Source organism: Struthio camelus, chromosome 4 (assembly GCF_040807025.1).
Source record: "Struthio camelus isolate bStrCam1 chromosome 4, bStrCam1.hap1, whole genome shotgun sequence".
NCBI lineage: Eukaryota > Metazoa > Chordata > Aves > Struthioniformes > Struthionidae > Struthio > Struthio camelus.
In genome coordinates this window covers 37,891,870-37,913,253 of record NC_090945.1, presented here as the reverse complement: position 1 = coordinate 37,913,253, position 21,384 = coordinate 37,891,870, and the positions used below count along the sequence as shown (strand labels likewise).

Below are 21,384 nucleotides of genomic sequence, written 5' to 3'. Positions count from 1 at the left end.
AAAGCTTGAAAGGTTCTAGATGGATTGAACAAGATTCTTTGGACCCAGACAAGATTTGCATGAGCATTTTGGGGGGGGGGGGGGGAAGGTGTTAATTTAACTTGCCAGAAGAAATCAGTTGCCCCAGATCAGTGAAATTCCCTCTTGCTCACTCTGAGCAGCAGGCTGGAGATACAATATTCCTCACAAGCCACAATGGTAAGCAGTGCCATGCAAGAGTTCAAGCCAAGAGACTTAGTTCTACTCCGATTCTCTTCGCTTTTATGCGAGTCTAAGGCAAATCGCTCAACTCAGTTTCTCTCATAAGATGAGAGCAACAGACTTTTGGAAAGCTCCAATTATTATTAAAGCAGCAAGTCATCATTATCCAGCTGACAGTCTGGCTGTTTTAACTGCCCAGAAAACAGTCAAGTCCCTACACACCATCTGCAGACAGTACACTTAAACTCATAGCTCCCATTCAAAACTCCTCCTGGACAAAATGTTTTTAAGCCCAGGATCTAAAAAGTAATGAATCCTCATCTTCCTGTCATGTTTGTATTTTGGCATTGTGCAAAAGAGATAAGGCACAATCAAGTCCCTTTAAATGCAGGAGAAAGAGTACGTTAAGTGTTCCAGAACACCAGAGGGAGGATTTCATACAATGTATACCTATTATTAGAGTGCTATTTTGCTTAGCAGATCAGAGGATATAATCAGCAGATGATGCAGCCATGATTTGCAAAGCACAGCCTTATTAAAGACTAATGAGATAAACAAGTTAAAAATCTACATTTTGCTCCACTGATAAGGTTCATTGGCACACTTACCTCCAACACCATGGTTTGAATATTAAACCCACTTATTAATGTCTAGTAAAGCTAATTATAATGCTGAGTGGCATTAAACTATAATAACCAAGCAGTATATTAGAATCACATGCCTTAGTGTTACTGTAGCTCGCAAGTTACATGTTCTGCACTGTGATACAAACACTTGTTGAACTAACACCGCAAGAGCTAGCTTCCCACATCTTTTCCCTGACCCTTTGGAAAGCACGAAGCTGTGTCCTAACAATGCAACAGGCAGGTAAACACTGCTTGTTACTATGATTTCAGTGTGTGTCTGTCTATTTTACTGCAGTAACAGTAAGGATTAGATGACAAGTATTTTTATATCTATAATGTATCATATTACCCTCTACTCTCTAATCCTTGACCAACAGAAAAAAGCACTGAGGCACTGGCAATTAACACCACCGCAGGCTTGGATAACATATTTGTTTTTAGTCACTTTTTTCACCATCTTTTGTCAAAACTACACACACTATTTTTAAAACACCTACCATTTACTGAACAGGATAGTGAAAATATCCTTTATGCCTTACACTATCCTCTATATTTATATGCCACACCTATCTATCTAACTGAAGCACTTAAATGGACAATCATCATATTTAAGGACAACCTAAGAGGACAAGAGCCATAACATTCCATTGCCGTTACAGTACAAATACATTGTGGAGATTAAAATGGAAAGACAGACGACAAGACAGGGAATAATTAAGGGCCAGCTACCCAGGGATCAACAGTAACCAATGTCAACACTCAGAGAGGGGCAGTCCAAGAGTAATTTCTGGAAAGCACAAGCATAGGAGGCACAGTCCCCTGGGAACTACCCACCCTAACACAAGAGCAAGTGCCAAGGCTCCTTATGAGCGCCTAGCAACCCAAAAGGAAAGATGTCAGGACCAATCCTGAGGAAAATAAGTCCATTACCTTCCAGGTGACGGGAGGTAGGAGGCTGGAGCACCCCCTGCACTCAGGGAGAGGCAAGAATCAAGATTAATGGGCAGAAGGCCAACTCCCATCTTGATGCAAACCTTGACCTTGCTTCATCTACGTAGGAGTCATGGAAGTGTAGCACAGCAGCCACCATCACATTTTCACAGTAAAATGCACAAGAAGAACAACAACAAGCATAAAAAAAATACAGATAAAGCAACTCCTTATTTGTAAGGTAATGCTCAAAAGCGAATATTCATTAAGCACATGAAAAAGGCAGAGCTATCACAATTTTTTCTTCTGCAGGGAAAAGTGAAAAGGCACTTAAGAGTATGACAATAAAAGAAACTAGCTGAGGAAATCATGCGTGAAGCATTAAACGCAACTGCTTTTTGGAATGTGCTTTTGTTCCTTTCAATTTATCACCTGCTTTAAACACCCGCTTTAAACATCCACTCCATTTCCTTCAGCCCAGCTTTAAAATACAGGCATGCCATATTCCAAGTACAAGCAAAGAAACGTAGTGGCGCTCAGAAACCGAAGAAAAGGTATATGGTTTGATGTAAAGCATTCCTCTGCATCTCTGTTTACAGAAATCCATGGGTAGATGCTGGTATCTGCAAGTCTTTGGACCAAGCCTTCTGGACCTACCTCTAAGTCTTTGTTCCAAGCCAGGGCACAAAAGCGAGAATAGGCCACCTTAGTGGAGGGGTCCTTCTCCTATCTGTAGGAAAGTTTCCCTTACAATGATTCTGTGCAGTTCTAACGCCACCAAACAGCCAACCCAGACAAGCTCCACCAGACACCAGCTACTGATAGGGCAAATTATGTCAAAAGACTTTCCCCTGCTCCTCTGCGGTTCCAACAACAAGTAGCAGGTCCTGAAACCTAATGTCACTAAAGGTACCTGGAGCAATATACAGGCATCAGAAAGGAGCGTTTGCTAGGTGCTCAGAGCATCCCTTTGAACAATCTGCCTTGAAAATGAATTTTTGAGAGTTTGGAAGTGCAGAATCTACAACCTCTCTCTTGGGGAAAATCCTACCTTTCTCATCCCATAGGAGCTCCACGCTCTACAAAGGTTATTTCCACAGAGAAGAAAATGGGCTCTACAGTCTTTTGCCTTCAACACATCACATTAGATGAGGCTTTTCCCAAGCCACTTTATGAGTATGGTTTGTTTACTAAAAGAATAATCAGAAAACATGCCCCAATTATTCTTTCAACTATGCTAATATTTGGCAGGTATTCTGAATCTAAATGCTTCAATACTTTCCTGTATCTATTAACAACAGATGCATCTAAAGCATATTATATTTTAAAAAGAGAGAGACAGCAGCGCAGTATTCCCACAGGCATCTGTGTCAGGAAAAGATATCATATAAGCAGTAAATAATTAATTTTCCTAGGTTAACTTGAATTCTAGACTAGCATTTGTGAGCAACAGTGCTGTGAAAAGCCAGCTAACAACTCTAGTTTGCATTCCTGTCCAGTAACAAAATTTACCTTGTATACAAGCACCGACAGCAAAAGTTTCATCATCTCAGAGATGGGAAAAATAAAGAACACAGGTGCAAGTCCAGCAAAGGCTTTTCTGTGAAATGAAAGAGCTCAGAAGTCTGTGCTTGGCTACCACCATTTTTTGGTTGGTTTTTCTTTTTTCCTTTTTCAACAGATAATGGGCCAAACAGATGGGTGCTGAGCGATGGTCTCTCATACTTCACACAGCACCGTCCAGTACCATCTGCCTTTCTATGCTAACCCATACATCTGCAGAGCTACAAATAACTAAAACTGCAGTTCACTGCTTGCTATGCTTTTTATCCCCTTCATTACTGATGGCTAGCATGAATGTTGGGGACAATTCTAAACAAAGGGGAAGGAAAAAAAAAAAAAATCAAAATGCATTCTAGCCAACTCTATCTTTCAAGACCGATAATCAGGTTGGCAGTTTAACAAGCAAAGGTTTAAAAATAGTACATAAAATATCATGAAAAGTATTGGTTTACATTCCATATTATGTAGTACTTGTGGTTTGAAGAGTGACTGTGTATTTATGTAGACTCTTGACTGGTGAATGGTGATGCCATATTGCACTTAGAAAAGGTAAAAACCTAAATAGATACATTAACAGAACGATTTAATTACTTTTACCACTTCTACTCGTTGTCTCCAAAGTGCTGGCAGTTCATTACCGAGAAAGAGCGGTACACACAATCATGAATAAATAGGCCTTCAAGACAAGACTTAAGATGGTTGCTTTCCCCTGGAAAGGGTCCATGAAAAACGGACTAGAGAAGCATCTACCTAAAAATGTAGAAAATACAAACATTATTAACCTATTGTTTGCATTGGTTTCCTAACAGATGAGTTTGATGAGTGGGGTTTTTTTTGGGTAACTTCTCTATCTAGTGTTACTTATAAAGGTGAAGGAAGAATCTTTCATGCTTGGCCCCATTTTCAAGCCATGTAACTAGATCACTCAGGAATTTTTTTTTTTTTTTTTTTTTTTTTTTTAAAAGTACATCGCTCAGAAGTACCTGAAGCCTCTAGCACACCCAGGAATCTGTCTCAACTCTGTGACTAAAAGCAAAAGTTAATGGCCTGCAAGATCCTATTGCCTTTCATTTCAGTCTACTGTTATTTTCAGAGGATCTGCCTCAGCTGTTGAGTTCTGAATACAGTTATATTTCTTTATCATGGTTGTAATGTAGCTCTACTATAGAGAAAAGGAAGCGTTCTGCTCTGCTCATTACAACCAATAGATTATGTAGCTCAGTCAGAAAGGAAATGGAATTATGAAAAAACGTAATCTTTAAACTATTAATATTTCCAGAAGTTTTCTTTCAGATACACAGATCTCTACCTCCCAAATACAGCTAATAATGTCAGAAGCCCTGAGATTCATATGGTCAGAATGACTAATATTTGCATCAAGCAAATGTATTACCATAGCAACACAGACACCACAGAGCTATCTACCTGCCACAGCCCGCTAAATTATTTAGCATGCCAATACTACAGTGACACTGTGTAAATGATCACGTTCATTAAGAGCAGAGTATGTGTTGAAAAACTGAATGTTAGGCAGCTGTATTTATTGCCATGAAGAAACAACAGCACTAGTAGCTTGAATAAAAAGCAGAGAAGCAAAGAGGAAGGCAACAGCCTGTCCCAGAACAACATGTCCTGAAATACTTCATTTAAAAAAAATCACGCACCACTCCCCTTTCACCTGAAAGGCAACACAAAAATATAATCCCACTTATGGAACATAAGGCTGACCTGCTGTGGGCAGAACAAACTGAGATACTATTATTTATTTCCTGCGCTAAGTTTTTTGGGATAATCATTAAGCTTGTTTAACATTCATCTTCTATTCCCAAAACAGTAATCTACCTTGTGGGATTATGAGAGTTAGTGCACATGAACTATTCAGTAGGAGTAACTATGACACACTCTCAGAAATCTGTAGTTCCTCAATTGTCAACATATTTACGGTTAGGAGAGAATATTCTCGGGGACAGCCTGTTGCGTACTCCAAATCCTAGATGAAGGTAGGAACCTGAGTAATTTGTGTAATTCACTATCCTCAGCCCAAGTTAGAGCCAGCTGGATCCCTCAAGCACTACCTGCTTTCAGGGTATTTTCCTCTGATCATGTACAACGGCAGAATCACTGACAGGACAGTGAGAGCAAGGGACAGCTCAGGTCAGCTCTCGTGACCAGTGTGGGACAAGATGGACTTCTTCCTAACTTTTGGCAGCTGTAGCCCCTTCTTTCGCTCAACAAAGACCACGTTTTCCCATCTCTCTCTGCACTCAAAGAGACCAAGAGAAAACCTAAGACCCATACCACAAAGGTCAAGGCATAAAACTAATCCAGCTCAGCTCTAACGAACCCCATTCTCTCCAATCTTCTTTAATTCTTCAAAAGCATGTTTTACAGAATTTAAATGCAAGAGAAAGCTTTAAATAACTTCTTTACTAAGTTTTTATGGAGAATAAACCTGGCATATACCCTTTTCCACCCCATGCTTGTATTACTACTCACTTGCAAGGAAATGGCAGTAAGTCTTACCTAAAGACATTTTTATAGTACTAGCAAGTAATCAAACCTCATCTCAAACAAAATACATCACCATAACAGAGACTCATGTAGCATTTCATCTTGAGACCAGCTTTCCAAAATACTCCAGTGTTTAGGCCATGCTACTCTCCAACAAGCCTAATGCTTAAATAATAAGAGTTTGCTTTTTTTAAGCAAGTGAACTATTCAAGAAACTGACTTGATCCTCTGCATTAGGAATTCATATATGAAGCAGAATTTCAGAAAAACATGGAGAACAGCACCATATTTGAAAGCAGTTTTAAGAAGCGGCCTCATGAGAGCCACCAATAAAATCCAAGTTACCTTGCACTCTATGAAGTAGTTTAGATCCTTGGAATGTATTCTATACTGTAAAACAATACCACTTGCCTAATTTGCTGTTTCAAACAATGGGCAACGCTGCATATCTAGCGGCATATCTAGCATATCTAGCATGTGCAAGAAGTCCTCCCTGGATGCTTCATCTGCGTAACCTTGATCGTTCACCGGTTGAATCTTATTTCTGAGAAAAAACAGTCAAAGCCACTCACACTGAAGTAATATGGAGACTTCCATTTTGCCAGAGGATGTACAGAAGATTTTTTCATTTCATTATTTTCAGAAGATGAATAAAAATCATCTTGCAACTTGATGTTGACAATCAGCTTCATTCCAATTGTCATCTCAAAGACCCTCTTCTACTGAAGACCACTTCTAAAATAGAGTCAGATTGTGACTACAGTTTTTCCCCACCTCCTGACAATTCTTTATTCTTCTCAAAATATTGGATTTGGTGTTGGGTATTAACTACAGTACTTTCCAATAACAACTCCAATGCTAGCATTACTGTTTAATAATTTTAGCCAAACTTCTTGCTATTCTAGATCTATTGCAGGAACCTGATGTGCAAGACTGTCATAATCAGACAAAGAGTAGCAAGGGGGGAGAAAGATTTGAAATAAAAGGAATAAAAAAAAAGTTTAAAAAAAGGCTGACAGTTCTGTACTGTTGGACCAAATGCATGACGTGGATATCTTTACCTCTCTTTTCTGTCCATTCCTCTAGAAGAGTAGGGTAGAAATGCCATGTTGGATCAAAACAGAGTTATGAAAGTTATACACAGTGCAAGTACAGAAAAACAAAGGCATCCATAAAAAGCCCTTCTTAGCCATGACTATACAAACAATGTTGTAATATTCAGACTAGAGAGGTATGACTCTGCGACCTGAAATATTGGTATTGTAGAGCACAGTTGTGGTGAAGAACACCCAAAATCGGGATTGCTTAGGGAAGACAGTTTATCTTTCAAAAGTATTTAAGCAATAAACCTATCACATGTGGTCTCTATAAGATACTGGTAACCCACACAAAACCATGGTTTTCGCAGAATGTCCGCTAGTTTTCGAAAAATATTTAGTCTATGAAAAACTAGTACTGTTGACATGACTGTAGAAAATTAAATCAGTTCAAAGTAGTAGACTAATTAGAAGCAAAGTATAAAATTACTCAAGGCCTCCAAATTCCAGGTAGAGGTATCCATCACATTTACACATTACACATCACCTTGCTGATAGAGTGCAAACTAGAGATAGGAAGTCGCCTTCAAGTATCTAACATACTAAAGGACATTCACAATGCAGCCAGTGCGGATATCTGCACAACTCCAAAGGAACTGGAATCACTGGATTCACTGGAATCATTTAGCGTGCAGTAATACTTGAAACGTTTCTATGACTTTTGAACATTCAGCTAGAGTGGCCAAGATAAGCCTTTGATAGTTCTAGACAAGAAACATGAAGTAACTAGGAGAGGCATCCAGATATTAACATTAAATTGCACTTAGGTTGAATTGTCTTCTGCAAATTCTGTCTTTCAAGCTTGTAACTGAAAGCACTAGAAAAATAAGTCCTGCTACATAAACCTCAATTAATACTAAACACAAACTTTTTCTTTGACTTTAGGGTGAACAGCAGCCCACAGGAATGCGGAGTGAGCTTTATATTTGGCTCAGCACCACTCATACTGGATCCAAGCTGTCTCCTGCAGAACCACTGAAATACCACAGGAACAAAGTGCTTTGCTCCAATAGGAAAGCTTTACAAGCCAGCTGCAGGATCATTCCAAAAACAAGCCCATGTTTTTGCACAGAGCTATATCCTGCCATAAAGAACCTTCCCAAAACCAGCTATTAAGCAAGTATGATACAGTAACTTCACAGGAAATCAGCTCAGTCCAACAGATCTAATGACCGCAGATGAAGCTGAGCTGACTTCACATAGAAGGGCTGTGTCTGTAAGATGCCTCCACTGCTTCCTATTCCAGGAACACATACCAGTAGGTGACTTCTCCATACAGAGCCAGCAAACATGTATCAATTTTGGTTCTGTGCCATGCAAAAGGGGCCGTACCATTTCTGGAGACAAACTGACTTTGGAAACACCACAGTTGCATTTTCTGTAGTACAATGCCACACCATGCCAACTCCAACATATCTAAACTGTTCTTGCATCTACAGCACGGATAGCTAGCAGTCCAGATAATCTGGCCACAAATAATTGTAAGTTGGCTTTACACACTTATGGTTAATATAGATTACACAAATCTTGCACAGTACAAAATAAGAATATATATAACCAGAGATGAAGCATACTGTGCAATCAGCAAGATTTCTTTCAGGTTTTTTCAGTGATCAAAGATACAACTGCTTGAATTCCATTTACCAGTATGCAGAGTAGCAAGTTGGGAAGAAAAGCAGAGTATGACAATTACGTGCCGTTTCCTTTAAAAGACGACTTCACACCAATACACTTTTATTAGATAAAATATGGCTCATATCAAAACCTTTTTTCACGCTACGATCACAACAAAATCCAATCCACTACAAGGGATTCTGCATCCAGACTGCAGATATACCTAACATGCACAGGTAAATTAAGCTAGATGGCTTTAAATTCCTCATTTAAATTTCTGGATGACCAAAATCTGTTTCATGTCAGCAAGGCAAACTTAAGCCTGCAATGCATAACTTGGTGGTCCTCTATACCACAGCTGTACCTGCATGCACGCACATGCACGTGCTAACTACAGCACATTCAGGCAACTCAAAGTGCCCTGAAAATAAGAACAAGAAGTTGGAATATGCCATTTCTTTAGCTAAGTTAAATCTGAAAATTAGGCTAAAGCATGTGCAGGAACTGAATGGCAACTCTGTAGCAATTTCGATATTAAGTACAGCAAGTAGACCAGTTGTTAAGGACATAACTGACATTACAGGTGATAACCACACATCTAGTTTCTGGTGCTACAGTCACTATCTTAAGGGTGCTTTGCTAACGCTGAAGTATTGACGACTGCACAAATAGAACATCTTACTTCAGCGTTTTTACTGTTAGCATATTCAAAAATCCTGTGGTGCCCTATGTTACTTGCTCATACATTATTTCAATATGATGTTCGGTCTCGCCAAGCGAGAGGTGTCCTGTTTAGTTTAATGGCAACTTGACTTCCCTTTCTTAAAGCGGAAAACTATAAAAGGTTCATTTTTATTATTACTTGTACTCACTGTCTTTCTTTCTAGGCATCCCCTTCAAAGTCAACTTTTCAAGAGATTTTTTGCAAAACGTAACACATTCTAACCTTAACTGCTTCAAAGGCCTGCATCCCAGCAAGACACCAAAGAAAAGGAGACCACATGCTTAACATGGTCAAACTTATGCGGAGCATTCCTGCTTTCAAAGGTCAACACGCTTAAGTGTTTTACTGCACAAGGGCCAACTCAGCACTTCGTAGGACTGAGCCCCAAAAGAGTAAGAAGTCCAGAAAGAAGAATCAAATCTAGGCCTTCCATATGGTATAACAAAATATTAATTGATACAGACTTGCAGTTGACAAAGTTTCATCTTGTTTGTTTTTTCTCCTTGAGGTATTGGCATATCAAGGTAGGCTCAAATAGGTCCTTGAACATGGAGGAGCTCCAAACACTTAGTGATTCAGAGTCCAAAAGGCCAAGACAGAGTCAGTGGGCAAAGAAAACCCCAAAACTCATACATTTCTTTTTGAGATTTTCACATCTGAGTCCTCTAACTGCTTCATTTTAATCGGAGTACCAATATCCTAGTTCTGCAGAGTAGCGAAAAACTTAGCAACATCAACCCAAGGCTAGGATTCCAAGAAGAATGAAGTATTTTCCCACTTTCTTTACAACAGTAAGTCCAGTTGCAGTGAGTTATGCCCTCCTCCCCTTCCATCCTCCCCCCACAACTGATGGGTTGTCTTTGACATGTTCTCTCCTACCTGGTTGAAATTTCCAGTCCCAACTCCTCAAATAGGATTACTGCAGATGTTCTCTGCACGCAGCTGAGGTTCCTCTCTTACAAGCAATCTCTTAGTTGTATCTGCTTGTTTCTCCCATTCTTTTAAAACTACCTATAACCACAGAGAGAATTATTTTCCTATATTAAATCCCGTATATCTAGAAAATATTTTGAAATTGCTCAGTCATTTGGTATCAGCTGACTTCCTACAGATTGCTTGCCGTACTGCTAAAGGTATTAGGTGATAAGGAAGAATAAAATGGAGAAATGCAGTAGGCAAAAATCAAAAGGGAAAGACATGCTACGCAAACAAATGAGACAGCAAAATAAGAGGGAAGAAAAATTCTGAGAGAAGTGCAGAGAAAGAGACAGCAGTCCAAAAAATTAAATTTTAACAGAAACTTTAAAAGGAAGGCCCACTTAGACTGAAGTCTATCTCTTCGCTCTCCAACTCCACTGGGAGCTGAGGAGAGCATCACTCCTACAAAACAACATTTGGTTTATCAGACAAGAGTAACCGGGAGGGGGACGGAAATAGCAAAATGGAAGGAAATAAAACTAATGATTTTCTTACAAAAAACAGCCGGGAAGAAAAACTATAGATGAGTCAACATATCTTTTGTTTTCCAATCTGCGTTGACCAGACCACTAATCAGCTTCTGCTGTGCTGTACAGTAGGGTTAAAAAACATACCACCACCGCTGCACGCTCATACCAGTACACATGGAAACCAGTACAACACATTGCAGCTAGGAGTCAAGCTTTTACATACACGGCTAAATATGGAAGCAGGTTTACTCAACAGGCATTTGCAAATTCACGTTCAAATCCTACAAGCCCCAGACACAAAGTTTATGTGAAGCTCTCAAAGATGTTGCACACAAAAATGACAGTTTCAGATGCGGCCATCCTGCTATTAAAAAAAAAAATAAGACATACGCATTAAACAACTCTTACGCCATTCATTTCCTTGTTTCTTTAAATGCCAGAACATGAAAAAACAAAAGAAGAGAAAAATGCCAAATCCCAAAATGGGTCCACCTAACTATGCATTATTAAAATGCCAAGCACAGTAACTTGTTAATTTTTCACTTGAAGAAACTGCAGAACATATTTAGGAAAATCATTCAGCAGAAAGTATGTTCCAAAAACTCTTTAGCCATTTCAAATCACCTTTCATTTTCTATCACAAGTCAGACTTGTAAGCAGTTAAATGAAAATTAAAAGTGCACAAGTCCTTGAAGCCTAGATATATATAGATGGGATGTGCTGCCAGTGACTTGTCTTACCATAACTGATAAACAACATTTACACAGAGAGCCAGACAAGCAGACTTCAATCCATTCCTATGCATAAATGAAATATAAAGAAATGTTAGCATAAATATACTATGTCAGAAGATATTTTTATTGAATCAGAAATGACCTCTCCTCTTTCAATAAGCTCAAGATACAGTTTAAATCTTTTTAGCATGTCTCCATGCCATGTATCATTGAGATAGATGGCGATAGATGACTGGCAACAGAATGGTGAGAGTTTAAAAATGGTGACAGATTCAGGAGTACAAGAAGCTTTGAACAATATCTGGAGTATACACGTAACTGTACAAGTGTGATACTAGTTATCTATATGACAATTGACAAATGCAGCACATCACCAGGGTCAGATTCCCCGTCCCCACAACTCCTTTTTCATTGGAGACACTCCTGCTATTACCTCTGCAGGAATCAGGATGAGGGAAGGATGCTGAGTCAGGCTTGAGGTAAATCAGAAATTTAACCACAACAAACGCGCACTTACCAAACTGCTCTTCTCCTGACTCGCACAAAAGATCTCTTCCGAAATTTCTTAAAGTATAGACCTATAGTTGATGCTTGTTTAATAACGCAAACAGTCTAGGAGATGGGAAAAGTGCATCCTGCTAAAAAGAAACGACTGCAAGACTGAGCAGCAATCAGGAGGCAATGAAGTTATCACCTGATCCCTGGCTCAACTAAGATCCTATCTCTGCAGGCTCTGCTCAGAGATCACTTCACTCCTGACTTAGGTGAGTGGGATCCCACTCAGGGGGTACTTTTGAGACAATTATTCTATGTCATAAGATATATAGAGTTTGTGTGCACTACTAGAGCACTCTTTAATAAAATGCTAAAACATGAGGGTATTCTGTACAGGTTTAAAATATTACAATACATAAATTCTGTAGTTTAAGAGGAAGACTTCTCCACTAATTATATGAACAGGCTAAATAAATAACAGCAACTCTGCAACTGGTGTGACCCAAACATTGTGGAAGGTTTCTCTCATTCTGGAGAAAGCGGTGTTATATCCATTTCCCATCACTCAAAGCAGCCTATCCTCCAAGGAAATTACACAGAACTCAGAAGCTGTGCCCATGCAGTCTGATGACATTTTTATGTTCCGACCTTTTCCTACATTGAAGTTGACTGTCCAGTTTTAAACCCTGTTTAAGACAACAGCCATTATAAAGGGGTGGGGTGAGGAGAAGAGATGGTGCTAGGAACTCGGCCAATGACAACACTGAATTCTAATCTATAGAGACAAAATAAGATTTCAGATGGAGGCCAATGTAGTTTGGTATCTTGGCTAATGAGTGCAGTGATACAGTGCACCTTCAGCAAGTTTGTAGACATTACAAGACTGGGGGGAGTGGCTGATGCACCAGATGGTTGTGCTGCCATTCAGAAAGACCTCAATGGGATGGAGAGACAAACAAGAAGCTCATGAAGTTCAACAATGCAAACGCACAGTCCTGCACCTGGGGAGGAATAACCCCATACTCCCAAATGGGCTAGAGGCCAACCAGCTGGAAAGTAGCTTTGCAGAAAGGGACCTGGGAGTCCTGGTGGACAATAAGTTGAACACAAGACAGCAGCATGCCCTGTGGCAAAGGTGGCCAAAGTGCCTCGGGTTGTATTAGGAAGAGTGTCACCAGCAGGTTGAGGGAGGTGATCCTTCCCCTCCGCTCAGCCCTGGTGAGGCCACATTTAGAGTGCTAGGTATGGTTCTGGGTTCCCCAGTACAAGACAGACATGGACCTATTGGAAAGAGTCCATCAAAGGGCCACTAAAATGATGAAGGGATTGGAGCACGTGTTATATGAGGAGAAGTTGAGAAAGCTGGACTGTTTAGCCTCAAGAAGAGAAGGCTCAAAGGGATCTTAGTGTGTATAAATATCTAATGGGAGAGCGTCAAGAAGACAGAGAGAGACTCTTCTCCATGGTGCCCAATGAAAGAACACGAGGCAACAGGCACAAACTGAAATAAGGAATCCCACTCAAACATGAGAAAACACTTCTCCACTGTGACACTGCTCAAACACCAGAACAGGTTGCCCAAAAATGCTGTGGAGTCTCCCCTCTTGCAGATATTCAAAATATGACTGCACACAGCCCTGAGCAACCTGCACTAACTAAGCTTGCTTTGAGCAGGGGGGCTGGACTAAACGATCTCCAGAGGTCCCCTCCTACCTCAGCAATTCTGTGATTCTATGAACACAATATCTGGCTTCTTTAATTTAAAAAAAAAAAAATATATATATATATATATATAATTACTTTCTCAATCAGAACAGACTGAAAATAATTCTGTTTACTTCAACATAGAACATGAATAGATCCTTTTAAAAGTATACAAGAAATTCATGTACATTTGTTTTCCCAAATTCTTGTGCTAGATAAGAGAATCATATTATTTTATCTTGATTATCAAGTAAAATACTTACACTTTGTCAATACAAAAACCAAACCAAAAAAAACTCAACCAACCAAAAAAAGAGAGTATTACTCAGAATCTTGTAACTTTTTCTTCAAGATCCTGATCAGCCCAGAACTTTAAGCTGTCTAGGCATTGTGCCATTTTGTCTTCGGACACACAGCAGACTCACGGAGATGCTGCAAGATTTCAAACAAACCTTAAATAGGGGCCAGAAGAGGAGGAGAAACACACAAACTTACCATGCTTAATAAGCATTAATTTCAGTGCATGTTCTCCTTTTACTAGGAATAACGGAATGATTTCTAATTTGAATAGAATTTGTAAGTGACTTTTCCTAGAAATTTAGCAGCAGAAGCTGTCTGAAACTAGATAAAATGGTTATACCTAGTAATTTTTCCTAGAATAACAGCAAGGTACTGTCCCAGTCTTCCTATTTCACAATATCTCTGACTGCTCTAAGGCAGGCCTACAACTCTCTGAGCAAGGTCAGAGCAAAAGCAACAGAATGATGCCAAACTCCTTGGCATCAGCTCCCTCGATGTCCGGTCCAGAGCCAGTCTGAAGAGGATATTTTGCACTGTCTACAAAGGAAAGGAAGCTCTCTCCCAAAGCTCTTGACTCTGAAGTGCAATGTGATCACGAGACATTTCACATTAACATATGTGCTTGCCCCTCTAGAGCGTTCTTTCAGGGGCGGTATGTCCTCCTCCAGAAAGACTGGGCTTGCCTTGGTTAGAACCAACACCCACATCGCTTCAGAAGACTGCGGAACTTATTCAGTAAGTTCTTCAGCTCTGCTAGAGACAAGGTAACTCAAACACACTAACAGAGCAAGTACAAGCCACTAGCTCATTTCTCTTGTTATTAGTCAATAACATACTAGTCAATACTTTAAAAAAAAAAAAGTCATTAAAAAAAAGGGTAGAACTCCACAGTTTGCATTTCAGAAGACAAAGAAATAACATGAACTGTCCTACACTAGTTCAGGAGATTTTCTGGAGCAAAAGTTTGCATGATAACCATGCAAACAATCAAAATACTGATGGACAATGGACAAATAGATATTTCCATCAGAAGAGAAAAAACTAAGTGTTCATAAAACATCAGTAAGTCTACTCAGATTTTTTTTTTTTCTAAAAGGTTTCAGGAAAAGCAAAAGTTCTGAACAGCATTATTCACAATGCCACCTCAGCTGATGCCTTGCCTTTCAGAAGTCCTAGACCAGTTTTTCTTGCTTTTTTTAAGCAAGCAACACAATGGGACAACCAACAGCTTCACCTCCCCAATTAACTATTGTTAGGCACTCAACTCTAGGCAATTGGCTTACTCTGGGCGAGCACTTCATTACTACCCTCCCACTTGTTCTTTACTTTCAAAATGCAGCATATTTGTCTCCTTGACTGTAGATGCTTCCCACATGCTTATTCATCTTAGTTTAAGTCTCACTGGATTTCTTCAACTGTGTCTCATTATATATCCAAACCTTTTATTTCCAGCTTCATGCTAGATTGACTTTCAGTGAATTAAGGTAGACGTGCACCAGGAAAAGAAAAAAACAGAATCTGGCCCCATGGACTTAAGATTTAAGAGACAATAAAGCTTTTAGACTCCGAACCTTGATGTTGGAAGATTACTGATTTGTCTTAACCTCAGTTCTATCTTTCTCAGAAAAAAAATGACTATTCAGAGAGTTCCTGATAGGGTTTTTACTAAAAGTATAGTTCCAAAAGATGGGATGAGCCAGTATAACAGTTCACGGTTCCCGAGAGAACAAGCTCCTGTCCCTTATCCCACATCCCTAGCACATTTATTTTGTGCCTGGAAGTGCATCAGATCCCTCCTGAGCTGATTCAGTTCACTAAACTAACAGAAACAAATCCAGCAGAGAAAGAAAAGGGAGAGAAAGGGGTTTCCTGTTCAGTTCACAAAATGAGGCAGTTCAACAAAAGCTTGAACAAAAGTCAGGACAGAGGGAGCAAGATCACATCACTGCAAGTTGGGGACTGAGTTGAGTGGGGGTGGGGGGGGGCGAGCCAAGCTCCCCCTTGCGGCTAAACCAGCTCTGCTGTTCCTGGGAATCCCAAACTTTAATTACCATAGTTGTACATTTAGAGCAAACAAATTTTGAAGATTTATGTTTCTAGAGCCTATTGCTTGTTATTAAGCCAGTAATGAATGACAGGCTAATTCTCCTGAAATAACGTTACAGGAATTCGAAGTTATTAGCAGTGAACATTTCTAATGGTGCCCAACAATATCACAAGACACTGGAACCCCGTTCTCACCTTATTAGGAACTGCCCAAGTGCAAAAGAAATATTTCCTGGACCGTAGTTTATAATCTTCCGATGAAGGAGATGTATGAGAACACAGCATAAAACACTAGCAGAAATGGACAAAACTCATTAGACAAACTGAACATGACTGCTGGTCAAAACATTCCCAGAACTCTCTTTTTGCAAATAAAATAGTAAGAATTCTTTATTTTCTTAAGAAAAAGCAAGCTGTTCCTCTCAGGCATAACGCGTTTTGAACCACTCCTGGGATGGCAGCTAACATCACTGCCTACCTTAATCACAGCAAAATAAAGATTCAGTCTTGCCACTCACGAATAGCAAAAAGTTATGCTGAAGTTTCGAAACTCTTTTCAGAATGAAAGTAGGTATTTCAGTTATTTTGGCTTTTGAAAGTTTTTCCTCCATGTCCTGATCCCACATAAGGCTTAGAATGAAAAGCTCTCCTTCAAAATCAAGTCCAGTCATCTGCTATCACAATTTTAACCCCTTCATAATTTGATCAAGTGTTGGCTTTTTAATAAACTCTTGCATTTACTGCAAATATTATGGCATTTACCCTAGCAGTGAAATATCAGCCTTCCTATCTTTTCTAGCATCATATCATAGCCCATTTATTCACTAATATTACCCATGGAAACATCAGATAACTCTCAGGCAGTTTTATGAGTTTTGCGTAAATGAGGAAATAATTAGATCTTTAAAGACTGCACTGTAAGACAACTTTTAAAGCTACCAAATTCACAAGTAAAAGCTTCATTACCAGGCCTTTCCAATAGATTCATTTATTTAGTTGCAGCTGGTTGCCCAAGGGTATACCTAAACAATTAGTTCTTAAGGCTAAAAATGAATGTTCCTCTCCAGCGTGTTCTACAACAATAACATTCTGCTGTTAGCTTGCTGGTATACAGCAAGTTTATTTTACACAGGCCGCTTGAGAAGCTACAGCATTTTACAAATCAGCATCGTAATTTCAGCACATACAGAGAACAAACTCTCAACTCAAGCAAAGCTCATCAGGATTTAAGGAAAAATAAAACAAATAAACAGGAAAAAAACAGCAAAACTAGGACCAACTAAATGTCAACATTCTGGGACGGAGTTTTAATTTTTTTTCTTTATAATGTTGTTATATGTGGTAGCTATTAAGCATGAAGAATAGCTATGAAGTGAAAAATGTGCTGTTGAAGAAAATCAATATTAAGTGGTACTCACCAAGTTATTTTCTAGTATCCCCTTTCAGGTCTGAAGGATCCAAAGAGGCTTCAGAAAGCAATCAAATTCTAGTTGTGCAGTGATTAAAGTGACACACCACCAACTGTCCTGCATGAATTATGTATACATTTCTTGCACTTTAAGTTCAAATGCCAGTAAAGTAAATCTCAGAGTAGCACCAATTAAGTGAATGAGTTACAGTCATATTATCTGTGAGAACAAAGACTTCAGGTCAAAGTTTCAAAATTGTTTCAGGTTAGCCTCATTTTGCATAGAGCAATGAAGTACTTTACCATTAGCAAAAGTTTCAACAAAACATACATTCATATACTGTCACACACAGCCTCCATGCTGCAGCAAGGATGCAGTGAAAAATTTTCCCTTCCTCTTTTATATAATGTTCCTGGTAGAAGAGAGGCCAAAAAAAAAAAAAACAAAAAACAAAAAAACACAACCCACCAACCACCACCCACATACAAACATGTGCTTTAAAACAGTTTCCATAAAAACTGCTTTAAAAACTGCTTTAAAAACATCAAAATCTGGTGCTGAAGTAATCACCTGCACACCTTGTAATAGTTGAAAGCAACCTACATTTACCAACCAATGTGCAAGATCTACTGTTGTACTTTACTGGTGGAAAGAGGAAATTTTGGACTGAACGCACATTAAAAAGAAGCAGTAGCATGCTACAATAGAAGATTTGCAAACTACATGCCATTTCCAGCAAGCAGGGCCCTTCAGAAATATAGCATCTTTATCTAGTCATTTCCACCTTCTCTTGGTTAAGATAAGCCACAATTCATTTTAGTTAATAGAGCCACAGAAGTAGGATGAAACAAGTACTCTGCTTAGCTTGCATTTTGTAAACTTGAGCATGCATGTGGCAATGGAAACAAATTAACTTGCTACCCAGACTATTTCTTCACCCTGAACCTCAAGCACTGTCAGCAAACCTCACTACTCTGATCTCGGTAGTAAGAGTTTCTCCAACATTCTTTCTCAATAACGTTACAGTGTCCAAATCTTTGTTCTAAAAGACTTGTATTTATAATAAAATGTTTGATGCAAGTTTTACAACATTCAGCTTATTATGAAATTAAGGCCACAAAAATTGCTTTTAAAAGACCAATAGCACATTTTAAGTAGGTGATGAGGTTTTTTTCATTATGCCAATTCTCTCCTTTCTAGCAAACGAGAGACTGGAATTCAGGGAGAAAAATGACAATGTACATTCACATCTCTGCAACATGCACTGCGTCAGACAGAATCCTTTAAAAAAAATTTTTAAAGGAGCATATGATACATGTTTTAAATGTTTATGACTTCAATTCTGCATTTTCCTCCCTCTGGACATCTTCCTTTCCTTTCTCTGCACCTGCAGAGAAGAAAGTGCTGCTTTGTAGCACAGTTAAACTATGGAAGTTATTGTCACAGAACAGAGCAGGTACCAAAAGTTTACATGTCTCTAAAAGCAGTTAGTCTAATTCATAAAAGAAAAATTCAGAATTTACAGAACACAAAGATACTGCTTGATTCAAGAAGCTCATGGACTGCACAGCGCTAGAAAAACCGCTGCACACTTGCACTGCTCACACAGTTTTCCCTACATGTCTGCCTCTGGAAAACAACAAAAACACTGTGTTAAGTTGATCTTTGACCTCAGCCAGCAGAGATGTTCTCAAGTTTGCATTTTCACCATAGGTATCGGTGCAGCTGAGGGGACGGAGCCCAAATCAGACCAACAGCGAAACATGCCAAATTGCACCTGAGGCCCTCTCTGGTTTTAGACAACAACAGCACCTCTGAGACTCGGCTACTGGCAAACCCAGCTCCGGGCTTCACGTGGCAGAGCCTCCACCAGACCCCAGCCACTCCTTACCAGTGCTACAAACCTGCCACCTCCAGCTGTAAGGATGGTCACCTTGGAAACCCCCACTGCTCCTCACTGCTGTGTACAGAGCAAACACATCATCATACATCATTATCTCCAAACCAAATTGCTTGTTGGATTAACAGGAAGCTTGTCTGAAAACAGCTACAGAAAGGTTTCTCTTTTGTTTTTCTCTTCCCAATAGGTTCTCAAGCTGCAGAAACAAAATCAAAATCTAATGAATGAGTTTACATTTAGCCTCCCAACTTAATCAGCCCTTGCAGGCCTATATTTTAACAACTCCTACTCCTCTTTTATTTATGCTGAGTTTATATTTTGAAATAACACACTTTTTTTTTTTCTTAATTAAGAATTCATCACACTTGGAAAATGAAATACTTTGGTCAGCTCTACCTGAAAGCCCTCCTTGGTTTTAAAAAAGGTTGGGAAGCCAGGAACAGGAACACATGGAAAAATAAGCTGTTAACAGAGAACATGACCCTGAAAGATTTTGTTCTGTGGTTTTATTTTCTTACAGCATATTTTTTCACTTGCAAGCTTCAGAGGAGTAATATGTCTAACCAAATTGTAGTCTGATCGGTAATACCAGCTTCCATTGCAGTAGTAGTTCTTCCTCCGAAAAAAACATAAAATCACTGTGTTGATATCTCTCACCTATTAGGAAAATCATATTTTTCCCCCCTCTATTTAAGGGTATAGAAAGAATCTCTTCAGTCCTAGCTGTGAACTTACAAGATCTCCTTTATTCAGGATATCACAAATTCCCTTAGGTTTAGTAGAGCTGCTGCCAAGTACAATTTACACTTTTTAATACTAAGATAAAACCACTTCTGGAAAAACATTCACTCACTACTCTTATTTCAGTGGGACCAAAGCTCGGGGAAAAAACTGCTGCTGCTATTACTAGCAAACTAGCCCTACTTTTCCATTTCATCTGTGGAACTAGAGTGCCCTCTCTTATCTACCATTACACCATTGCTAAATTCACTATACTGCACATAAGCAGGGAAAATTCTCCAGGGCAAAACACGCCTCTAACTAACTAGACTCAAGACACAGACAATGACAAACGAGTCAACACGGTCGGACAAAACATTCTTTATGACACACCCCAAAACGTTTTGATGAATAGCCCAGATTATGTGATATAAATACAAGTTTTTTCCTAGTTTTTCTTGAGCTGAAAAAACAAGTGCCTTACGCACTGCTAAAACAATGCACACACCTTTATATTTCCCCCACCTGCCAGACAGAACAGATGTGTCCTTTATGGACCCATCCTTCAGCATCACAGTAAGAGCAAGTTTCTACACTATGATATAGAAGATTAGAAATAAGAAGTTAAGTGATTTATAGCATGGCCTTCTTTGGGAGCCAGCAGTGTACTAAGTAACCTGCAACTGGTCCAAGGAATCCTATGAGAGAGTAAAATCTACATCATGTAATAGCTCAAGGCAGTTTAAAAATTACCTAGCATCAGTACAATGGGACTTTCCCCTGTAATATTAATTTCAGATAACTGATAGAAACCAAGTGTTTACTAGATTGCTCCCAAGATCAAACTCGATGATGAATGAGAAAGACTTCTCCCTGCCTGCAAGCCTTTGAGTCATCACAAGTTTTCTATTCATCAGAACAAAACCCAAGGTCTTTCAAGTGTGAAACCAGAAAAACAAACACAGGAAGAATAAGCCAAGAAGAGACACGACCCTAAGATCCTGCACACAAATTAAATACCTTAACACAAGGTCTTTTAGCTGCTTTGTGTCTTCTTCCTTCTGAAACGCCCACCTGAACCTAAGAAAATTGTCCTTAGAAAAGTAAAATTGAAAAGCAAACAAACAAAAACATCCCAGAATATAATGATTTCAAAAGCATTAATATCTAATGAAAAACCCATGCTCTATTCCCAAGTGATAATCATCAAGGCTTTCTCATGGATAAAATTAATATCGCCACACTAGACATTCAAGTTCAGAGTGCCTTACAATCAATTTAGTACCAGCTACTTAAAACAAGAAAAAACCCCCCAAAGATCTCAGCATTTCCCTATCTTAGAAATTTTGTTCCACGACTATT

The 21,384-nt window shown here is 39.1% G+C and overlaps 1 protein-coding gene across 5 annotated transcripts in view; it reads right to left on the bottom strand.

The window, feature by feature from the left end:
• The window catches only part of FHIP1A (FHF complex subunit HOOK interacting protein 1A), a 99,800-nt gene that overhangs the window by 60,433 nt on the left and 17,983 nt on the right, over positions 1-21,384 (bottom strand). Inside the window, exon 1 of one of the 5 annotated variants that reach the window (XM_068942282.1) lies at positions 16,189-16,327. The exons of 3 other annotated variants lie outside the window; for them this stretch is intronic. The gene's annotated coding sequence lies outside the window, so the exon portion shown is untranslated. Of the gene's footprint in view, positions 1-10,145; positions 10,252-16,188; positions 16,328-21,384 lie in introns of those variants that run through there. One more of the 5 variants, XM_068942284.1, reaches the window with a different exon arrangement.